General features: G+C 49.7%; 1 long non-coding RNA gene and 2 pseudogenes across 1 annotated transcript; all 3 read left to right on the top strand.

The window, feature by feature from the left end:
- The first annotated feature begins 3,309 nt into the window (after positions 1 to 3,309).
- On the top strand, positions 3,310 to 8,068 carry LOC125966010 (janus kinase and microtubule-interacting protein 3-like; annotated as a pseudogene).
- Positions 8,069 to 16,719: 8,651 nt separating this feature from the next.
- Positions 16,720 to 17,785, top strand: LOC137840006 (uncharacterized). The gene is made up of 3 exons (XR_011086394.1): positions 16,720 to 16,797; positions 17,265 to 17,441; positions 17,545 to 17,785. It is a non-coding gene; the product is annotated as an uncharacterized lncRNA (long non-coding RNA).
- Positions 17,786 to 20,251: 2,466 nt separating this feature from the next.
- Positions 20,252 to 23,731, top strand: LOC125966009 (janus kinase and microtubule-interacting protein 3-like; annotated as a pseudogene).
- Positions 23,732 to 24,453: the final 722 nt, after the last annotated feature.

The following is a 24,453-nucleotide window of genomic DNA, read 5'->3' as shown; positions in this document are numbered from 1 at the left end:
TCGATTATCTCCCTTCATCTACATAGAGACAGAACGATGGTGTCTTAAACATCTCATTCATTTCACCAAATAACTTCACGCAGGTGGATAACGGCCGTCTCGGTCACGCTATGTTGCGTGATGCAGTTTTGAAGAACCAAATGCATTTATTCAATGAATAAGTCAAGCTAGTTCTATGTTTATGATGTTGTAAGTTACGGTACCGATTGAAGTTGAGTTCGAAGCCAGTGGAAAACAGCGCTGCGTTTGTGCTCTCCAGGTACAAATGTTGTGATCTCTGACTGACGACCGGGCGAGACTCGAGTAAGAGATGTCCAAACGAGCTCCGGCAGGGCGGGCCAAGGCGGAGCGAACGGACGCCCTTCAGGCCGCCAATGACGAGCTGAGAACCAAACTGATGGACGTCCAGTTAGAACTTCAGCAGGAGAAGAACAAGGTGAAAACCTCAACAGACAGACACTGCCTGCCTCCCTGCCTGCCTCCCTGCCTGCCTCCCTGCCTGCCTCCCTCCCTCCCAGTTTTCCAGATGTAGATTAGACATGCGTGTGCCATGACTGTGTCAGCCTACATCAACAAATGCACCGAGGACCTCAGCACCACTAAGAATATCATCACCCGGGGCAACCAACGACCCTGGATGACTGAGGAGGTACGTCAAACGCTACGAGCGCGGAACTCTGCCTTCAAGTCTGGCGACAAGGAGACACTGAGGACAGCGAGAGCCAACTTGAACCGTGCCATCAGGATAGCGAAGCGAGACCGCAGTCGAAAATTTCAGGATCGTTTCCACGACGTCAAAAACATCAGGAGTATGTGGCAAGGCATACGGGCGATTACAGACGACAACTCACCCTCCCCCCCCCGGTGGGTGTAGTTGATGCTGACTTTCTAAATGGTCTAAATTACTTCTTTGGGAGGTTCGAGGCACTAAACGGCACTCCAGCAGTTAAAACTGTCCCCCATCAGGAAGAGGAGGTACTCTGCCTTGACTCCGCCGATGTGTTGAAGACCCTGAGGAGAGTCAACCCCTGTAAGGCCCCTGGCCCGGACAACATTCCTGGGCGTGTGTTCAGGGAATGTGCAAGTCATCTGGCTGGGGTCATCACAGACATTTTTAACACCTCGCTGGGCCAAGCCACAGTGCCGGCGTGCTTTAAGACTGCCTCCATCATTCCGGTGCCGAAGAAACCTCAAATCACCTCATTTAATGATTACCGGCCTGTTGCACTGACTCCGGTTATGATGAAGTGCTTCGAAAGGCTGCTTAAAGGTCACATCGTTTCCAGACTCCCCCTATTATTTGACCCGTTCCAGTTTGCCGACCGGCAAAACCGCTCCACTCAGGAAGCCATCTCCTCCGTTCTTCACCTGAGCCTGGCTCACCTGGAGGAGAAGAACACCCATGTGCGGAGGCTGTTCCTGGACTTCAGCTCAGCGTTTAACACCATCATCCCACAGCATCTGGTAGGAAAATTGGAACACCTGGGCTTCAACACCCCCCTTCGCAACTGGCTGCTAGACTTCCTCACCAACAGACCTCAGTCAGTCCGGGTCGGACAGAACACCTCTGATGTCATCACCCTCAGCACAGGCTCCCTTCAGGGCTGCGTCCTGAGCCCCCTGCTGTGCACCCTGATGACACACGACTGCGTCCTCAGGTTCACCACCAATCACATCGTGAAGTCAGCAGACGACACAACGGTGGTGGGGCTCATCAGAGACAACAACGACCTGGACTACAGAGAGGAGGTGGAGCAGCTGGTGGGCTGGTGCAGAGAAAACAGCCTGATCCTGAATGAGGAGAAGATGAAGGAGATCATCGTCGACTTCAGGAAAAAACAGCCTCACCACGCTCCACTGATCATCAACAGCTCAGCTGTGGAGGTGGTCAGCAGCACCAAATTCCTGGGGGTCCACATCACAGAAGACCTCACCTGGACTATGAACACTACGGCACTGGTCAAGAGGGCACAGAAGCGCTTGTACTTCCTGCGGAGGATGAGGAGAGCCCACCTGCCCCCACCCATCATGAGGACGTTCTACAGGAGCACCATAGAGAGCATTCTGACAAGCTGTCTCTCTGTGTGGTGTGGAGGCTGCACCGCCTCCGATTGGAAGAACGTGAGGAGAGTGGTGAGGACAGCAGAGAGGATCATAGGGGCTCCTCTTCCCTCCATTCAGGACATTTCATCTCAGCGCTGCATGTCCCGTGCCCGTAACATCATCAATGACCCATCACACCCCCACCATGGACTGTTCTCCCTGCTGCCCTCTGGGAAGAGGTTTGCAGCATCCGCTGCAGGTCCACCAGGTTCTGCAACAGCTTTTTCCCTGCTGTCATCAGACTGTTGAACACTAGAACTGTTGAGCTCTAAACTGAACTCTGCATCACACATTCACAGAACTGTACTTTATGACACTACGGACCTCTATCTTGCACTATCTCGCACTACCAACTTTACTGAACTTGTATAAACCCTTTAAATAGAAGTTTAATACATGGTTTAGCATTCCTCTGCACACTCTTGAATACTGTTTTGCCTACTTGCACTATTGCATAATTATCACTGCTGCACTTTATACTTATTTTTAATATATATATATATATATATATATATATATATATATATATATATATATATATATAGTATATATATATATATATATAGTATATGTATATATATATATATATTTTCATAGGATATGTTACTTCTATTCAACTGCAATATCACTACTTTGTTGTAAGACGTATGCAACGGAATTTCGTTTTGTATGCACCATGTGCAGACAAGATGACAATAAAGTTTGTCTAAGTCTAAGTCATGTCAGGTCAGCTGTCTGGAGAGAGAGAGAAGTCAGGACCTGCGGGCGGAGCACCACCGTGCCACCGCCGCCATGACGGAACTCAAAAGCAAACTCCATGAGGAGAAGCAGAAAGAGTTAGCCATTACCAGGGAGACATTACTGCGGCAGCATGAAATGGAGCTGATGAGAGTGATCAAAATCAAAGATGGAGAGATCCAGCGACTGAATGCCTTGGTCCTCAGCCTGAGGGACGGCTCCATGGACAAGGTGATCCGCTCTATCCGTGTCTGACTATCCGCACGCCACGTCGGGCTTCGATGCGGCCGCTACCGTATTGTGTAGCTTGTCCCCAGTAAGCGTCGCGGCGCTCCGTTGCGGTCTCAACGGCCCGGTGTGGCGCAATGTCTGCTCAGGTGAGGAGGGGGGGCGCTTTGCTGGCGGAGGTGGAGGAGATGCGGCGGTGTCGGGAGACCGAGCGGTGTCGCCTCCACCAGGAGCGCGGAAGAAGCCCTGGCAGCGGCCCAGCAGGCCTGGCAGTCCCGAGCGGCCGAGCTCCGATCGGCTCATCACCAGCATCGGGAGGAGATGAGCCGAACCAAGAGAGACTGCGAGAGGGAGATCCGCCGACTGGTAGGACTGATCAGATGCGCGGTGCGTGGCTATGTTCCCAATTTCGTTGTATACCTGCAGTGCAATGACACCTAAGGCATTCTATTCTATTCTATTTCACAAGAAGAAAATGTCCGGTTGCTCGCTTCGCTTTTGTCACAGCAAAGGTGTTCTAGTCGATTCAAGAAAAAAATTGGCCGGTTGCTCTCTTTGTTTTTGTCACAATTCTGGCAAATGAGTTTGCCCGCCTGCCTGAGCGCTCCCCGTTTGTACATCCAGACGGATGAGATCAAGCTGAAAGACAGAGCGGTTAGTGTTTTGGATGAAGCCCTGGGGCCGGCCACGTCCACCGCCTTCAGCTGCAGACTCAGGCTGCCGAGCAGCAGATCGCTGCCCTGAGGGATTCCCAAAGGGCGGGCCTAAACTACCCTGGAAGTGGGGTCAACGCCGCTACTAGCAATCCTCTTCATTGCATAAGCCACCTCATCACACACTTGCAGTACGCATGACTTAGTTCGTTGCTGGAGGAAGGTAGCACAAAAACAGTTTTGAACTTTGAACGAGTGCTTGTGTGTGTGTGTTGCGGGGCGTTTTCAGTCTCAGGAGGATCGGGACACGCGACGGTTTCATCTGAAAATCGCTGAGCTCAGCGCAGTCATCAGGAAACTGGAGGATCGAAACGCCCTGCTTTCTGAAGAGCGCAATGAACTGGTAATTTATTGACGGCACGCTTGAAGGTTTGCGCTACGTTTGATGCGCGCCATCCAGCGAGGCACCCATTGCGCTTGCTTATTAGTTAAGCGGCGCGGCGAGTCGGTTGCCTGGTAGATGTCTTTTATTGGGAGCCAAAGCCACGATTCCGTTCAAACCGATGCAAAAGGAATGGATACGTTCTGGCCCGCGTGTTGTGCGTCTTTCACATCCCGCACTTCATGCTTGCAGCTAAAGCGACTGAGAGAAACAGAAAGCCAGTTTCTGCCACTCCTGTACAAAAACAAACGCCTGAGCAGGAAGAATGAAGAACTCTTGCTGGTGCTGTGTCGCCTTGAAAACAAAGTGCGCTTTGTCACCCAGGAGAACGAGGAGATGGCAAGCTTGGTAAGTCGACGCGGACAACGGCGGCGTGCCAACAGAGTCCACTGCATTTGTGTTCCACAGAGAAGGCCTAGTTCGCTCAATGACCTGGACCGCGGTTGCGGCCAGCAGGACGGTGAAATGGAGTTCCTTCAAGTTGTGGAGCAGCGGCACATCATCGACGACTTGTCCAAGGTCTTCAGGCAGGCGACTCGGTGCACGTACGGCAGCGCCGCGCTCGCTCGCTGTCGCCAGGAAACCTTTTCCGTCCAAAGCTTGGCCGGCGGCCGCCATCCAAAAAATTGGCCCCTTAAATTCCGACCTTTCAAGCAGGAGCATTGTGCGCACGCGTTTGAACACGCTTTAGACTTGTTTTGCCGTTTTCAGCAGCTCAAAGCTCCCGTTTTGTCCGCGCCTTTGCCACTCGCTGTGCGCTGAAAACGACGGACTTGCCCGGCTGCTCAGCCCGTCAACCATGAGCCGCGAGCGCGACGTCATTGTCCGTAGGCAGCTAGTGGCAAAATGCACCCTGTTAGAGTTGCGCTCGCTCCAACTTATTTTGCAAGAACCACACGGGAGACAAGTAAGTTCTTTTGGACACCTGCAGGTGGAGAGTCCATCCGTTGTACGAATGAAGTCTGACTCTCGGCTCCTGCACGAGCATTTTAATTAAGAGAAACAGGGTGGGTGTAAGAGTGGATTGAATAGAGGAAGCCCTTGACCTCTAGTCAAAACATAGCAAGGGGTGTTTTACGACTTTGTGTAGGAAGGGATAAGCGATAGGGATAAATAAGGGATAAATAATATTATTTATTACAGGTCGCAGTCAAAGTCAAAGCAACACAATGATACGATAAAGATAATCTGGAAAACCCTGACACACCCTGTAGTTGTCACTTTTGGAAAAGACGAGCGTCCCTCCAATCATCGCCGGTGACGTGTTTTTCAGGCTCTGGAGACAGGAGCTCATGTCAGAAATGTCATTGTGAGTCGCGTTTGTTTCTGCGCCGGAGCCGTTCGTTCCCTTTGCATCCAAAGAATCTCAAAGGCGGATTATTTGTGTCGACAGGAGAGAGATTTGCTGCTACGATACCGACGTCGAGAATCTCTGAGGAGGAACAAAGCGTGAGGTCCTGCAAGGTGAGTCTGTTTGTTTGCGGCTGCTTGGTGTTGCGCAAGATGAAATGGCCTTTTTCTCGCTATCGTTCCTCTCGTCGATTCATCGTGAGGTGTCGCTTCAGTTTGTTCAGAGAGATGTTTGCTTCCGCGCCCGCAGATCATCGAAACATTTTACGGCTACGACGAAGACGTGTTGGTGGACCCGGACGGATCGTCCTTGTCTTTTCACACCGACAGAACCCCCGACACGGAACCCGAAGAGGTAGCCCGCCATTTCTGCCAGCGTATTGGCACCAAACATTCCTCTTCAGCCTGGAATCGGACTCGTCTTTGCGTCGCGGGTGCTTTGTCGCCGGTCTGACTGATTCTGGTACTAGTGCTGTGTTGCATTGGTGTGTGCATGAAGAGGCGGAGCTTCGCTACCGCCAGCTGACGCAAGAATATCAAGCGCTGCAACAAGCCTACGCTCTGCTAGCCCAGACCAGCGAAGGGGACTACGACGCCGAGAAGGAGATCAAGGTGGCGCCCCTTCCCGCAACCCCCGGCCGGGTCGCAGCCTCCCCGTTCTCACCCAGCCTCGGGTGTTCTCTGGTCTGAAAGGAGGAGGAGGAGCCTCCCTCCTCCTCCTTTCAGACCAGAGAAAAGCTGATGGTAGAAATGGGTCACTATCAAAGCAGAGTAGCAGATCTGGAGTCAGCGCTGAAGCAACAAGGACAGGTAAGCTCATCAATGAGCACACCTTTTTCTCAGACAAAATAGCTACATTCTTCAGTCACTCATCCGTCTGGCATTACTGGACCAACCCCCCCCCCCCCCCCCGAACGTGGCTGGGAAAATGCGGAGAAAAGCAAATGTCATTTTCCAGTCAACCAAAGAATTTGTGGATGAAAATGACACAACATTCCAAAGCTGTCCACGCGTTTGTCTCTTCTAGAATGTCAAGTGGGTGGAGGAGAAGCAGCTGCTGCGTCAGAGCAATCAGCAGTTGGCCGAAAAGGTGACGGAAAGAAAGGCGCTGGGCGGAGTCGCTTGGCGTCACACCTGTCGGGAAGCCCCGCAGATGAGGTCTGACTGTCTTTTCAGGTCAGGCGGATGGAGGCGGAAGAAGCGCGTCTGAAAGAGCACATCCAGGATATCCGAGACCAAAACGAACTGCTTGAGTTCCGCATCCTGGAGCTGGAGGTGGGAAGACTCGCACAAGCGTGTTGAGGCCAGAGATGTGACGGACGGACGGACGGACGGACGGACGGATGCATGCCTCTGCCTTTCAGGAGAGGGAGTGGCGCTCCCCCGTCTTGAAGTTTCTGCAAGTCCGTTTCCCAGACGGCCTCAGCCCTTTGCAGATCTACTGCGAGGCCGAGGGCGTGAGCGTACGTAAGGCGTCCCTTGCAACCCTAACCTTAACCCGAGGTCCCAGAACACCTTACATTGCTCCTTGCGCCTTTCCCCCGGACATCGTCATCAGTGATCTGATGAAGAAGCTGGACATCCTGGGCTATAACGCCGTAAGTGTATGTCGAACTCCTTATGTTCGCACTCCACGAGACTCGGCGGCTCAAATGTGACTTTTGGAAGGCTTTGCGCTGAAAGAAGCTTGTTGACGCTGTGCCTTTGGGCTCTTGCAGAATCTCACCAACGAGGAGCAGGTGGTCGTGATTCACGCCAGGACCCTTCTCACCCTAGCCGAGAAGGTAACGCGCACGTCCACGCACGCTCTCGCATTCTGCTTATGTGACAGCAGCCTTTCCTCAGTGGTTAGAATACATCAAAGTGACCAAGTCAGCACTTCAACAGAAGATGTTGGACATTGAAAGTGAGAAGGTAGACAGACACGCGACATCAGCCAAGGGGAACTCCGGCAATGTGCCCCAACAATTCTGACCTTGAGCTGTGCTAGGATATGTTCTGCAAGCAGAAGGGCTACCTGGATGAAGAGTTGGACTTCAGGAAGTGTTCCATGGACCAGGCTCATAAGGTAAGCCGCCCTCAAATCTCCCGCCGGACCACTGATGGACGAGGATTGCGGCCCAGAGGATCCTGGAGCTGGAGGCCATGTTGTACGAGGCGCTACCGCAGCGGGACTGCCCCGCCACGGACGGCGAAAAAGCCAGCCACGCTGGCGTGAATGACGTGCTGACGGCGGATCAGAGAGAAGAGCTTAGGAGCGCCGTGGACCAATGGAAGCGAGCCCTGATGTGCGAGTTGAGGGAGCGCGACGCTTGCAATCTCCAAGAGAGAATGGATCTGCTGCACAGCGCGCAACAGGTAAGGGCCCAAAGCCAGCCCGGCACTTACTTGCACGCTTACTGGCTTTTGAATGCCACTTTCCATTTGTCCGTCCTAGAGGAACAAAGAGCTGAAAGAATTCATCGAAGCTCAGAAGAGACAAATCAAACAATTGGAGGAGAAGTTTCTGTTTCTCTTTCTATTCTTCTCCTTGGCCTTCATTCTGTGGCCCTAACACCAGCTGGTGAGTGAGCTCCAGCGGCACCGCACTCGACACCTCCGATACACTGCCAGCCGGTCTCAGACGTTGGCAGACGCTCCGATGCCAACGTATACCCCCCGCCACGGTGACAGAGGCACCGCGTCACACCGGCGCTCATCCAATCAGAAGGCAGGAAAAGCAAATTCACATGCAGGGCACTTTTGAACCAGAAGAGAGCGCCACAAAAAACGGTTGTTGCCCCAAACGCGCACTAAAAAGGGTCAGAATAACAAGAGTCCCACTGGCCAGCCGGGGCCACCCGTCCAGCTGTTTCTTCAGGGGGGAAAAAAATTGGAGTCACCGGTGAGTACATTTTGCATTTAGCTCTGCTTTTCTGCTTCTGTCTTCAAGTGTGTGGCATCCTGCGATCAAAGATTCAGCCAACCCCAAAGCGGTTGACCTCAACGTCCCACCACCATGCCTACCAGAGCAGGTGACGTGATGCTTTGGACATCCTTCCGTCTCAGATGCCCAAAAGTACTCTTTGCCACATCTGCGGCAATACGGTGTCTTTTCAAAGGTGCAAATAAATCCAGCGTGGGCGGAACACGCACGTCTTCGGTTTTTCCCGCTTTGTTTGTGTGACAGCTGTTGTGAAAATTTTATACAAATAAAGTTGTATAGTACAGGTTTGGCCAAGCCGCAACTCCCGAACCGCATGCGGCTCTTTTATGTTCATATCAACATTTGTGTGTGTGTGTGTGGGGGGGGGGGGTTGTGCGTGTTGGCTTCACTTCAGTTCAATTTGGTATTTTGGTCAAAAGCGCATGTGGTGAAATTCCACAAAGTAGGATGGGCAAACACATTTCTTTAAACTATGAGTGTCAATTGGGCTCTCGAAATGGCAGGGAAAAGATGCACAGCAAAACGAAAATACGTAGATGAACACAGGACGTTTTAATCAGAGTGGGAAAGTTTCTATTTTTTGTTGAACGTGATGGCAAACCATTCTGCCTGATATGTCAGACCTCAGCGCATTTCAAAGATTCAAATCTTCAGCGCCATGCACTTCAGCTCACTCCATGCTAACATTGATCAGGCGTCGAACCCGCAACATCATGCTTAAGAGGTGGCCATGCTAACCAGTGCGCCATTATGTCAACGCATAATAACTGTAAGTCTACTGATCAAAACAGCGGTTACTATATGACGTCGCTACGTCGTGGTCACGTGACGCAGACAAGACGTCAATGGACGTGGGCAGAGTTAACTTGTTTAAAAGGGAGTGGGCAGAAGAAATATTTAATTTATTTAAATCTATTTTGAGTGCACACCATTATGCCAATGCATAACAACTGTAAATCTACTAAACAAAACAGCGGTTGCTATATGACATCTGCCACGTCGTGGTCACGTGACATACGTGACGTCGATGGGCGTAACTTTCGCCGGAATTCAAATCCGCGGGGAGAGTTAACTTGTTTAAAAGAGAGTGGGCAGAAGAATTATTTAATTTATTTAAATCTATTTGGTGTGTGCGCCATTATGTCAATGCATAACAACTGTAAGTCTACTAAACAAAACAGCGGTTGCTATATGACGTCTGCCACGTCGTGGTCACGTGACGCGGACGTGACGTCGACGCCTACTTTACATCCCACCGATCACAGGACCCCTCGGCTGCATAACCGTGCCCCCTTCCCAACCAATCGGATTTGCTATACGCGAAAACGACGCCAATGGAAAGAGCTTCCGCCCAAATTTAAATCCGTGGGCGTGGCTCGCAGCAGGAAGTAGGAAAACGGCGGCGATGTTGACAAAGACACAGCGGATGGTAACATACGACTAACAAGAGAAATATTTTTATTTTCTGCTTGCAACTGGACCGTCCAGAGCGTACACGGTAAGTACAACTCATCGTTTTTAAAAAGAAGTACTTTTGTTGCCCTGAAAAGCGAGTGAGCGTGGCGTTTGTGGGGGACGTCGAATTTCGACGATTCTTTCTGGTCAACGGTTGTAAATGATTGTGTTGATTAAAAAAGAAAACTTGATGTAACTCTACTTTTAACTGCCGTTTCAGATAGATTTGGAATTGCATCACATCCAATTTTGCCTAGAGCGTACACGGTAAGTAACACTCATTGTGTTTAAGGAGATTTACGTTTGTAATAGCAGAAGTGTAGCCGCGTTGCGTTGTACGTGTGAAAATTGGTCGAGGCGAAATGTTAATGTTTAATTTCATTCCTTTAGGTTCCACGGTGTTTGTTGGCTGCAAGTTTTCCACTGCAAGAAGAGGCTCGTATCATTGACCAGGAGCGAGCTACAATGGTGAGTAGCCATAACATTTATGTTAAACACTTCCTATTTCATGTCTAACAGTACTTGATTTAACAAATAACCATAAATAAATACAGTGTGGGCACTGAAGTTAACATATGTGATTATACTGCCTAATCTGTCACCGAGTAGATTGTTGCAAAGTAATATAAGATCCAAAGTTGTAATTCAGAATAGTTTTCAAAAGAAGGCCATTAGAATTATATACAAGTCTGATTACCCTGAACAAGCTATTAATTAAATCACAAATTCTTCACTTCAAAGATTTGGTAGATTATCAGACAAATAATGTCTAACAGTAATTGATTTAACACATCACGATAAGTAGATTGAGTGTGGGCACTCTCAAGTTAACATATGTGATTATACTGCCTAATCTGTTACAGAGTATGTTGTTGCCAAGTAATGTAGAATAGATCCAAAGTAGTAATCCAGAATAGTTTTGAAGAGGCCATTAGAATGATAAACAAATCTGATTACCTTGAACATAATAACAAGCTAAGTGTTTAATATGTCCTATGAAGTCAAAATTGGGCACCATCATGTGGTGAAATTTGGAATTGCATCACATCCAATTTTGCCTGGGAACAAACAGATTACATAAATCTTAGTTTTGAATAAACCACTCCTTCTCAAACAAGTAAACTCTGCCCATTTTGCGCAGTAGATGTTCTGTTAATATCTAGTATTTATACAAAGTCATAATTTAAATTGCTTTCAACCTTCATTCATCGGTTCAACCAACATTACTCGCTCTTATTACCAACTTGTATTGATTTAACTAAGCGTTTAATACTTCCTATCAGGTCTCAAATCGAGATTTGGCAAAATACAATTTCAGCAAATCCAATTTTGCCAGGGAACAAAAATAGATTAAATAAACTAAATAAGTCCTCTTCCCATTAAATAAATCAGAAAAGTCTGTCTTGTAACCAGTCCTCTTCAAACAAGTAAAGTCTGCCCATTTTGTGCCGTAGATTTTGTGTCTATGCCTAGTATTTAAACAAAATCATAATTTAAACGACTTCTTTCCTTCATTCACTTTGGAAATTTGGAATTGCAGCAAATCGAATTTTGCCAGGGAACAAAAATAGATCAATTAAACTAAATAAGTCTTCTTCCCATTAAATAAATTAAAAAAGTCTGTCTTGTAACCAGTCCTTTTCAAACAAGTAAAGTCTGCCCATTTTGTGCCGTCGATTTTGTGTTTATGCCTAGTATTTATACAAAATCATAATTTAAAGGACTTCATTCCTTCATTCACTTTGGAAATTTGGAATTGCAGCACATCAAATTTTGCCTGGGAAGAAAAGTAGATTAAATAAATTTAATAAGTCTTACTACTTCCCATTAAATAAATTAAATACGTCTTACTTGTTCCCACTCCTTTTCAAAACAGTAGTTTAAAACGAGGGCCCTTCACTCAACCTTTAACCCTATTTATTCACCTTCTAGGCTAAGTGTTAAAGGCTAAGTGTTAAAGGCTAAGTGTTAAAGGCTAAGTGTTAAAGGCTAAGTGTTAAAGGCTAAGTGTTAAAGGCTAAGTGTTAGAGGCTAAGTGCCAGAGGCTAGGCGCCAGAGGCGAGTTTTTGTGGGCTGAAGTTTTAGTGGGGTTAGTGTGAATACAATCCAAAAGAATACAACAGAATACAATACAATAGAATATAATACATAGATTAAATTCAATAGCTCTTACTACTTCCCATTAAATAAATTAAATACGTCTTACTTGTTCCCAATCCTTTTCAAAAAAGTAGTTTAAAACGAGGGCCCTTCACTCAACCTTTAACCTCAACCCCGCACGTCACATTGTGTTGTATCTGTGAATGTTGGTTGTGGCCAAATGATAGTTTTCTTTCATTCGTTTAGGTTCCACGGTGTTTGTTGGCTATGTTTTCCACTGTCAGAAGGATGAAAATACAAAGTACAACGCTTGGACGTGGGCGAAGACGTCACCGGTGAGTCCTTCCTTCCTATTTATTTACCTTCTAGATGCTAGAGGCTAAGTGTTAGAGGCTAAGTGTTAGAGGCTAAGTGTTAAAGGCAACACAATACGAACAACACAACACAATACGAACAACTCAACACAATATGAACAACACAATATGAACAACACAATATGAACAACACAACACAATACGAACAACACAACACAATACGAACAACACAACACAATACGAACAACACAACACATTACGAACAACACAACACAATACGAACAACACAACGATACTGCACTGAACAACACGATACCGCACTGAGAAACACGATACCGCACTGAACAACACGATACCGCACTGAACAACACCATGCCGCACTGAACACCATCCCGCACTGAACAACACCATGCCGCACTAAACAACACCATGCCGCACTGAACAACACCATGCCTCACTGAACGACACCATGCCGCACTGAAAGACACCATGCCGCACTGAACGACACCATGCCGCACTGAAAGACACCATCCCGCACTGAACACCATGCCGCACTGAACAACACCATCCTGCACTGAACAACACCATCCTGCACTGAACAACACCATGCCGCACTGAACAACATTATGCCGCACTGAACAACATTATGCCTCACTGAACATTATGCCGCACTGAACAACACCATGCCGCACTGAACAACACCATGCCACACTGAACAACACCATGCCGCACTGAACAACACCATGCCGCACTGAACAACACCATGCCGCACTGAACAACACCATGCCGCACTGAACAACACCATGCCGCACTGAACAACATTATGCCGCACTGAACAACACCATGCCGCACTGAACAACACCATCCTGCACTGAACAACACCATTCCGCATTGAACACCATGCCGCACTGAACAACACCATCCCGCACTGAACAACACCATCCCGCACTGAACAACATTATGCCGCACTGAACAACATTATGCCGCACTGAACAACACCATGGCGCACTGAACAACACCATGCCGCACTGAACAACATTATAACGCACTGAACAACACCATCCCGCACTGAACAACACCATGCCGCACTAAACAACATTATGCCGCACTGAACAACATTATGCCGAAATGAACAACACCATGCCGCACTAAACAACACCATGCCGCACTGAACAACACCATGCCGCACTGAACAACACCATGCCGCACTGAACAACACGATCCCGCATTGAACACCATCCCGCACTGAACAACACCATGCCGCACTGAACAACACCATGCCGCACTGAACAACACCATGCCGCACTGAACAACACCATGCCGCACTGAACAACACCATTCCGCACTGAACAACACCATGCCGCACTGAACAACATTATGCTGCACTGAACAACACCATGCCGCACTGAACAACAACATGCCGCACTGAAAAACATTATGCCGCACTGAACAACACCATGCCGCACTGAACAACACCATCCCGAACTGAACAACACCATGCCGCATTGAACAACACCATGCCGCACTGAACAACACCATCCTGCACTGAACAACACCATCCCGCACTGAACAACACCATGCCGCACTGAACAACACCATGCCGCACTGAACAACACCATGCCGCAATGAACAACACCATCCCGCACTGAACAACATTATGCCGCACTGAACAACATTATGCCGCACTGAACAACATTATGCCGCACTGAACAACATTATGCCGCACTGAACAACATTATGCCGCACTGAACAACATTATGCCGCACTGAACAACACCATGCCGCACTGAACAACACCATGCCGCACTGAACAACACCATGCCGCACTGAACAACACCATGCCGCACTGAACAACACGATCCCGCATTGAACAACACCATGCCGCACTGAACAACACCATCCTGCACTGAACAACACCATCCCGCACTGAACAACACCATGCCGCACTGAACAACATTATGGCGCACTGAACAACATTATGCCGCACTGAACAACACCATGCCACACTGAACAACACCATGCCGCACTGAACAACACCATGCCGCACTGAACAACACCATGCCGCACTGAACAACACCATCCCGCACTGAACAACACCATGCCGCACTGAGCAACACCATGCCGCACTGAGCAACACCATGCCGCACTGAACAACACCATCCCGCACTGAACAACACCATGCCGCACTGAACAACACCATTCCGCACTGAACAACACCATGCCGCACTGAACAACATTACGCTGCACTGAACAACACCATGCCGTACTGAACAACACCATGCCGCACTGAACAACACCATGCCGCATTGAACAACACCATGCCGCATTGAACAACACCATGCCGCACTGAACAACACCATCCTGCACTGAACAACACCATGCCGCATTGAACAACACCATGCCGCACTGAACAACACCATCCTGCACTGAACAACACCATCCCGCACTGAACAACACCATCCCGCATTGAACAACACCATCCTGCACTGAACAACACCATGCCGCACTGAACAACACCATGCCGCACTGAACAACACCATTCCGCACTGAACAACACCATGCCGCACTGAACAACACCATCCTGCACTGAACAACACCATCCCGCACTGAACAACACCATGCCGCATTGAACAACACCATCCTGCACTGAACAACACCATCCTGCACTGAACAACACCATGCCGCACTGAACAACACCATGCCGCACTGAACAACACCATGCCGCACTGAACAACACCATGCCGCACTGAACAACATTATGCCGCACTGAACAACATTATGTCGCACTGAACAACACCATGCCGCACTGAACAACACCATGCTGCACTGAACAACATTATGCCGCACTGAACAACACCATGCTGCACTGAACAACATTATGCCGCACTGAAAAACACCATGCCGCACTGAACAACACCATCCCGCACTGAACAACACCATGCCGCATTGAACAACACCATGCCGCACTGAACAACACCATGCTGCACTGAACAACACCATGCTGCACTGAACAACACGATCCTGCATTGAACAACACCATGCCGCACTGAACAACACCATCCTGCACTGAACAACACCATCCTGCACTGAACAACACCACCCCGTACTGAACAACACGATCCCGCATTGAACAACACCATCCCACACTGAACAACACCATGCCGCACTGAACAACACCATTCCGCACTGAACAACACCATGCCGCACTGAACAACACCATGCCGCACTGAACAACACCATGCCGCACTGAACAACACCATGCCGCATTGAACAACACCATGCCGCACTGAACAACACCATCCTGCACTGAACAACACCATCCCGCACTGAACAACACCATGCCGCATTGAACAACACCATGCCGCACTGAACAACACCATCCTGCACTGAACAACACCATCCCGCACTGAACAACACCATGCCGCACTGAACAACATTATGGCTTACTGAACAACATGCCGCACTGAACAACACCATGCCGCACTGAACAACACCATGCCGCACTGAACAACACCATGCCGCACTGAACAACATTATGCCGCACTGAACAACACCATGCCGCACTGAACAACACCATGCCGCACTGAACAACACCATGCCGCACTGAACAACACCATGCCGCACTGAACAACACAACGTCGCACTGAACAACACGACGCCGCACAGAACAACACGACGCCGCACAGAATAACACAATACCGCACAGAACAACACAATACCGCACAAACAGTTTTAGATAATATTTCGTCGCAGTCATGTCACGCGGACATGACGTCAATAGGCGGAACTCACGGCAAAATTATAATCCGTGGGCGTGGCTTGCAACAGGAAGTAGGAAAGCGGCAATTCTGGCAAACAAGACACAGCGGTTAGTAACACGATGACTTACAAGGCAAATATTTTTGTTTTCAGCTTGCAACTTGACCGTCTAGAGCGTACAAGGTAATTACAACTGTTTTTTTTTAGCCCTGAAAAGCGAGGGAGTGTGGCGTTTGGGAGGAATGTCGAACTCGGCGTCTGCTTCCAGCCACAGACGCCAAATTTCGACGATTATTTCGACTGGTCAACGGTTGTAAATTATTGCGTTGACTAAAAACTTTATTTAACTCTACTCTTAACTTTGCCGTTTCAGATATGCGGGTATTACACCGCGGAAATGACGTCAATAGGCTGAACTCTCGCCAAAATTCAAATCTGTGGGCGCAATGGCCTTGAGCGAGACACCGGATACAAACACGACGATTATCAACAGAAATATCTTTATTTTCTGCTTGCAAGTGGACCGTCTAGAGCGTACACGGTAAGTACAACTCATTGTGTTTAAAAAGATTTACGTTTGTGTAGTTTGCGTTGCGTTGTATCTGTGAATGTTGGTTGAGGCTAAATGTTAATGTTTAATTTCATTCCTTTAGGTTCCACGGTGTTTGTTGGCTGTATGTTTTCCACTGCAAGAAGAGGCTCGTATCATTGACCAGCAGGAGCTACAATGGTGAGTACCCCTTTCGTCTTCCATTTATGTTAAACACTTCCTATTTCATGTCTAACAGTACTCGATTTAACAAATAACCATAAATAAATACAGTGTGGGCAGTCACGTTAACATATGTGATTATCCTGCCTAATATGTCTATCACAAATATGTCACTAATCACTAATATGTTTATTTGTTTATCACAACACCTTTGGACCTTCAGCAATCGATTATTTCCCTTCATCTACATAGAGACAGAACGATGGTGTCTTAAACATCTCATTCATTTCACCAAATAACTTCACGCAGGTGGATAACGGCCGTCTCGGTCACGCTATGTTGCGTGATGCAGTTTTGAAGAACCAAATGCATTTATTCAATGAATAAGTCAAGCTAGTTCTATGTTTATGATGTTGTAAGTTACGGTACCGATTGAAGTTGAGTTCGAAGCCAGTGGAAAACAGCGCTGCGTTTGTGCTCTCCAGGTACAAATGTTGTGATCTCTGACTGACGACCGGGCGAGACTCGAGTAAGAGATGTCCAAACGAGCTCCGGCAGGGCGGGCCAAGGCGGAGCGAACGGACGCCCTTCAGGCCGCCAATGACGAGCTGAGAACCAAACTGATGGACGTCCAGTTAGAACTTCAGCAGGAGAAGAACAAGGTGAAAACCTCAACAGACAGACACTGCCTGCCTCCCTGCCTGCCTCCCTCCCTCCCAGTTTTCCCGATGTAGATTAGACATGCGTGTGCCATGACTGTGTCAGCCTACATCAACAAATGCACCGAGGACGTCAGCACCACTAAGAATATCATCACCCGGGGCAACCAACGACCCTGGATGACTGAGGAGGTACGTCAAACGCTACGAGCGCGGAACTCTGCCTTCAAGTCTGGCGACAAGGAGACACTGAGGACAGCGAGAGTCAACTTGAACCGTGCCATCAGGATAGCGAAGCGAGACCGCAGTCGAAAATTTCAGGATCGTTTCCACGACGTCAAAAACATCAGGAGTATGTGGCAAGGCATACGGGCGATTACAGACGACAACTCACCCTCCCCCCCCCCCGGTGGGTGTAGTTGATGCTGACTTTCTAAATGGTCTAAATAACTTCTTTGGGAGGTTCGAGGCACTAAACGGCACTCCAGCAGTTAAAACTGTCCCCCATCAGGAAGAGGAGGTACTCTGCCTTGACTCCGCCGATGTGTTGAAGACCCTGAGGAGAGTCAACCCCTGTAAGGCCCCTGGCCCGGACAACATTCCTGGGCGTGTGTTCAGGGAATGTGCAAGTCATCTGGCTGGGGTCATCACAGACATTTTTAACACCTCGCTGGGCCAAGCCACAGTGCCGGCGTGCTTTAAGACTGCCTCCATCATTCCGGTGCCGAAGAAACCTCAAATCACCTCATTTAATGATTACCGGCCTGTTGCACTGACTCCGGTTATGATGAAGTGCTTCGAAAGGCTGCTTAAAGGTCACATCGTTTCCAGACTCCCCCTATTATTTGACCCGTTCCAGTTTGCCGACCGGCAAAACCGCTCCACTCAGGAAGCCATCTCCTCCGTTCTTCACCTGAGCCTGGCTCACCTGGAGGAGAAGAACACCCATGTGCGGAGGCTGTTCCTGGACTTCAGCTCAGCGTTTAACACCATCATCCCACAGCATCTGGTAGGAAAATTGGAACACCTGGGCTTCAACACCCCCCTTCGCAACTGGCTGCTAGACTTCCTCACCAACAGACCTCAGTCAGTCCGGGTCGGACAGAACACCTCTGATGTCATCACCCTCAGCACAGGCTCCCTTCAGGGCTGCGTCCTGAGCCCCCTGCTGTGCACCCTGATGACACACGACTGCGTCCTCAGGTTCACCACCAATCACATCGTGAAGTCAGCAGACGACACAACGGTGGTGGGGCTCATCAGAGACAACAACGACCTGGACTACAGAGAGGAGGTGGAGCAGCTGGTGGGCTGGTGCAGAGAAAACAGCCTGATCCTGAATGAGGAGAAGATGAAGGAGATCATCGTCGACTTCAGGAAAAAACAGCCTCACCACGCTCCACTGATCATCAACAGCTCAGCTGTGGAGGTGGTCAGCAGCACCAAATTCCTGGGGGTCCACATCACAGAAGACCTCACCTGGACTATGAACACTACGGCACTGGTCAAGAGGGCACAGAAGCGCTTGTACTTCCTGCGGAGGATGAGGAGAGCCCACCTGCCCCCACCCATCATGAGGACGTTCTACAGGAGCACCATAGAGAGCATTCTGACAAGCTGTCTCTCTGTGTGGTGTGGAGGCTGCACCGCCTCCGATTGGAAGAACGTGAGGAGAGTGGTGAGGACAGCAGAGAGGATCATAGGGGCTCCTCTTCCCTCCATTCAGGACATTTCATCTCAGCGCTGCATGTCCCGTGCCCGTAACATCATCAATGACCCATCACACCCCCACCATGGACTGTTCTCCCTGCTGCCCTCTGGGAAGAGGTTTGCAGCATCCGCTGCAGGTCCACCAGGTTCTGCAACAGCTTTTTCCCTGCTGTCATCAGACTGTTGAACACTAGAACTGTTGAGCTCTAAACTGAACTCTGCATCACACATTCACAGAACTGTACTTTATGACACTACGGACCTCTATCTTGCACTATCTCGCACTACCAACTTTACTGAACTTGTATAAACCCTTTAAATAGAAGTTTAATACATGGTTTAGCATTCCTCTGCACACTCTTGAATACTGTTTTGCCTACTTGCACTATTGCATAATTATCACTGCTGCACTTTATACTTATTTTTAATATATATATATATATATATATATATATAGTATATGTATATATATATATATATTTTCATAGGATATGTTACTTCTATTCAACTGCAATATCACTACTTTGTTGTAAGACGTATGCAACGGAATTTCGTTTTGTATGCACCATGTGCAGACAAGATGACAATAAAGTTTGTCTAAGTCTAAGTCTAAGTCATGTCAGGTCAGCTGTCTGGAGAGAGAGAGAAGTCAGGACCTGCGGGCGGAGCACCACCGTGCCACCGCCGCCATGACGGAACTCAAAAGCAAACTCCATGAGGAGAAGCAGAAAGAGTTAGCCATTACCAGGGAGACATTACTGCGGCAGCATGAAATGGAGCTGATGAGAGTGATCAAAATCAAAGATGGAGAGATCCAGCGACTGAATGCCTTGGTCCTCAGCCTGAGGGACGGCTCCATGGACAAGGTGATCCGCTCTATCCGTGTCTGACTATCCGCACGCCACGTCGGGCTTCGATGCGGCCGCTACCGTATTGTGTAGCTTGTCCCCAGTAAGCGTCGCGGCGCTCCGTTGCGGTCTCAACGGCCCGGTGTGGCGCAATGTCTGCTCAGGTGAGGAGGGGGGGCGCTTTGCTGGCGGAGGTGGAGGAGACGCGGCGGTGTCGGGAGACCGAGCGGTGTCGCCTCCACCAGGAGCGCGGAAGAAGCCCTGGCAGCGGCCCAGCAGGCCTGGCAGTCCCGAGCGGCCGAGCTCCGATCGGCTCATCACCAGCATCGGGAGGAGATGAGCCGAACCAAGAGAGACTGCGAGAGGGAGATCCGCCGACTGGTAGGACTGATCAGATGCGCGGTGCGTGGCTATGTTCCCAATTTCGTTGTATACCTGCAGTGCAATGACACCTAAGGCATTCTATTCTATTCTATTTCACAAGAAGAAAATGTCCGGTTGCTCGCTTCGCTTTTGTCACAGCAAAGGTGTTCTAGTCGATTCAAGAAAAAAATTGGCCGGTTGCTCTCTTTGTTTTTGTCACAATTCTGGCAAATGAGTTTGCCCGCCTGCCTGAGCGCTCCCCGTTTGTACATCCAGACGGATGAGATCAAGCTGAAAGACAGAGCGGTTAGTGTTTTGGATGAAGCCCTGGGGCCGGCCACGTCCACCGCCTTCAGCTGCAGACTCAGGCTGCCGAGCAGCAGATCGCTGCCCTGAGGGATTCCCAAAGGGCGGGCCTAAACTACCCTGGAAGTGGGGTCAACGCCGCTACTAGCAATCCTCTTCATTGCATAAGCCACCTCATCACACACTTGCAGTACGCATGACTTAGTTCGTTGCTGGAGGAAGGTAGCACAAAAACAGTTTTGAACTTTGAACGAGTGCTTGTGTGTGTGTGTTGCGGGGCGTTTTCAGTCTCAGGAGGATCGGGACACGCGACGGTTTCATCTGAAAATCGCTGAGCTCAGCGCAGTCATCAGGAAACTGGAGGATCGAAACGCCCTGCTTTCTGAAGAGCGCAATGAACTGGTAATTTATTGACGGCACGCTTGAAGGTTTGCGCTACGTTTGATGCGCGCCATCCAGCGAGGCACCCATTGCGCTTGCTTATTAGTTGAGCGGCGCGGCGAGTCGGTTGCCTGGTAGATGTCTTTTATTGGGAGCCAAAGCCACGATTCCGTTCAAACCGATGCAAAAGGAATGGATACGTTCTGGCCCGCGTGTTGTGCGTCTTTCACATCCCGCACTTCATGCTTGCAGCTAAAGCGACTGAGAGAAACAGAAAGCCAGTTTCTGCCACTCCTGTACAAAAACAAACGCCTGAGCAGGAAGAATGAAGAACTCTCGCTGGTGCTGTGTCGCCTTGAAAACAAAGTGCGCTTTGTCACCCAGGAGAACGAGGAGATGGCAAGCTTGGTAAGTCGACGCGGACAACGGCGGCGTGCCAACAGAGTCCACTGCATTTGTGTTCCACAGAGAAGGCCTAGTTCGCTCAATGACCTGGACCGCGGTTGCGGCCAGCAGGACGGTGAAATGGAGTTCCTTCAAGTTGTGGAGCAGCGGCACATCATCGACGACTTGTCCAAGGTCTTCAGGCAGGCGACTCGGTGCACGTACGGCAGCGCCGCGCTCGCTCGCTGTCGCCAGGAAACCTTTTCCGTCCAAAGCTTGGCCGGCGGCCGCCATCCAAAAAATTGGCCCCTTAAATTCCGACCTTTCAAGCAGGAGCATTGTGCGCACGCGTTTGAACACGCTTTAGACTTGTTTTGCCGTTTTCAGCAGCTCAAAGCTCCCGTTTTGTCCGCGCCTTTGCCACTCGCTGTGCGCTGAAAACGACGGACTTGCCCGGCTGCTCAGCCCGTCAACCATGAGCCGCGAGCGCGACGTCATTGTCCGTAGGCAGCTAGTGGCAAAATGCACCCTGTTAGAGTTGCGCTCGCTCCAACTTATTTTGCAAGAACCACACGGGAGACAAGTAAGTTCTTTTGGACACCTGCAGGTGGAGAGTCCATCCGTTGTACGAATGAAGTCTGACTCTCGGCTCCTGCACGAGCATTTTAATTAAGAGAAACAGGGTGGGTGTAAGAGTGGATTGAATAGAGGAAGCCCTTGACCTCTAGTCAAAACATAGCAAGGGGTGTTTTACGACTTTGTGTAGGAAGGGATAAGCGATAGGGATAAATAAGGGATAAATAATATTATTTATTACAGGTTGCAGTCAAAGTCAAAGCAACACAATGATACGATAAAGATAATCTGGAAAACCCTGACACACCCTGTAGTTGTCACTTTTGGAAAAGACGAGCGTCCCTCCAATCATCGCCGGTGACGTGTTTTTCAGGCTCTGGAGACAGGAGCTCATGTCAGAAATGTCATTGTGAGTCGCGTTTGTTTCTGCGCCGGAGCCGTTCGTTCCCTTTGCATCCAAAGAATCTCAAAGGCGGATTATTTGTGTCGACAGGAGAGAGATTTGCTGCTACGATACCGACGTCGAGAATCTCTGAGGAGGAACAAAGCGTGAGGTCCTGCAAGGTGAGTCTGTTTGTTTGCGGCTGCTTGGTGTTGCGCAAGATGAAATGGCCTTTTTCTCGCTATCGTTCCTCTCGTCGATTCATCGTGAGGTGTCGCTTCAGTTTGTTCAGAGAGATGTTTGCTTCCGCGCCCGCAGGTCATCGAAACATTTTACGGCTACGACGAAGACGTGTTGGTGGACCCGGACGGATCGTCCTTGTCTTTTCACACCGACAGAACCCCCGACACGGAACCCGAAGAGGTAGCCCGCCATTTCTGCCAGCGTATTGGCACCAAACATTCCTCTTCAGCCTGGAATCGGACTCGTCTTTGCGTCGCGGGTGCTTTGTCGCCGGTCTGACTGATTCTGGTACTAGTGCTGTGTTGCATTGGTGTGTGCATGAAGAGGCGGAGCTTCGCTACCGCCAGCTGACGCAAGAATATCAAGCGCTGCAACGAGCCTACGCTCTGCTAGCCCAGACCAGCGAAGGGGACTACGACGCCGAGAAGGAGATCAAGGTGGCGCCCCTTCCCGCAACCCCCGGCCGGGTCGCAGCCTCCCCGTTCTCACCCAGCCTCGGGTGTTCTCTGGTCTGAAAGGAGGAGGAGGAGCCTCCCTCCTCCTCCTTTCAGACCAGAGAAAAGCTGATGGTAGAAATGGGTCACTATCAAAGCAGAGTAGCAGATCTGGAGTCAGCGCTGAAGCAACAAGGACAGGTAAGCTCATCAATGAGCACACCTTTTTCTCAGACAAAATAGCTACATTCTTCAGTCACTCATCCGTCTGGCATTACTGGACCAACCCCCCCCCCCCCCCCCCCCCCCGAACGTGGCTGGGAAAATGCGGAGAAAAGCAAATGTCATTTTCCAGTCAACCAAAGAATTTGTGGATGAAAATGACACAACATTCCAAAGCTGTCCACGCGTTTGTCTCTTCTAGAATGTCAAGTGGGTGGAGGAGAAGCAGCTGCTGCGTCAGAGCAATCAGCAGTTGGCCGAAAAGGTGACGGAAAGAAAGGCGCTGGGCGGAGTCGCTTGGCGTCACACCTGTCGGGAAGCCCCGCAGATGAGGTCTGACTGTCTTTTCAGGTCAGGCGGATGGAGGCGGAAGAAGCGCGTCTGAAAGAGCACATCCAGGATATCCGAGACCAAAACGAACTGCTTGAGTTCCGCATCCTGGAGCTGGAGGTGGGAAGACTCGCACAAGCGTGTTGAGGCCAGAGATGTGACGGACGGACGGACGGACGGACGGACGGATGCATGCCTCTGCCTTTCAGGAGAGGGAGTGGCGCTCCCCCGTCTTGAAGTTTCTGCAAGTCCGTTTCCCAGACGGCCTCAGCCCTTTGCAGATCTACTGCGAGGCCGAGGGCGTGAGCGTACGTAAGGCGTCCCTTGCAACCCTAACCTTAACCCGAGGTCCCAGAACACCTTACATTGCTCCTTGCGCCTTTCCCCCGGACATCGTCATCAGTGATCTGATGAAGAAGCTGGACATCCTGGGCTATAACGCCGTAAGTGTATGTCGAACTCCTTATGTTCGCACTCCACGAGACTCGGCGGCTCAAATGTGACTTTTGGAAGGCTTTGCGCTGAAAGAAGCTTGTTGACGCTGTGCCTTTGGGCTCTTGCAGAATCTCACCAACGAGGAGCAGGTGGTCGTGATTCACGCCAGGACCCTTCTCACCCTAACCGAGAAGGTAACGCGCACGTCCACGCACGCTCTCGCATTCTGCTTATGTGACAGCAGCCTTTCCTCAGTGGTTAGAATACATCAAAGTGACCAAGTCAGCACTTCAACAGAAGATGTTGGACATTGAAAGTGAGAAGGTAGACAGACACGCGACATCAGCCAAGGGGAACTCCGGCAATGTGCCCCAACAATTCTGACCTTGAGCTGTGCTAGG

This window comes from Syngnathus scovelli, unplaced genomic scaffold (assembly GCF_024217435.2).
Source record: "Syngnathus scovelli strain Florida unplaced genomic scaffold, RoL_Ssco_1.2 HiC_scaffold_30, whole genome shotgun sequence".
NCBI classification, from domain to species: Eukaryota; Metazoa; Chordata; class Actinopteri; order Syngnathiformes; family Syngnathidae; genus Syngnathus; species Syngnathus scovelli.
The sequence above is the reverse complement of the archived record's forward strand: the minus strand, read 5'-3'. Positions and strand labels throughout refer to the sequence as shown.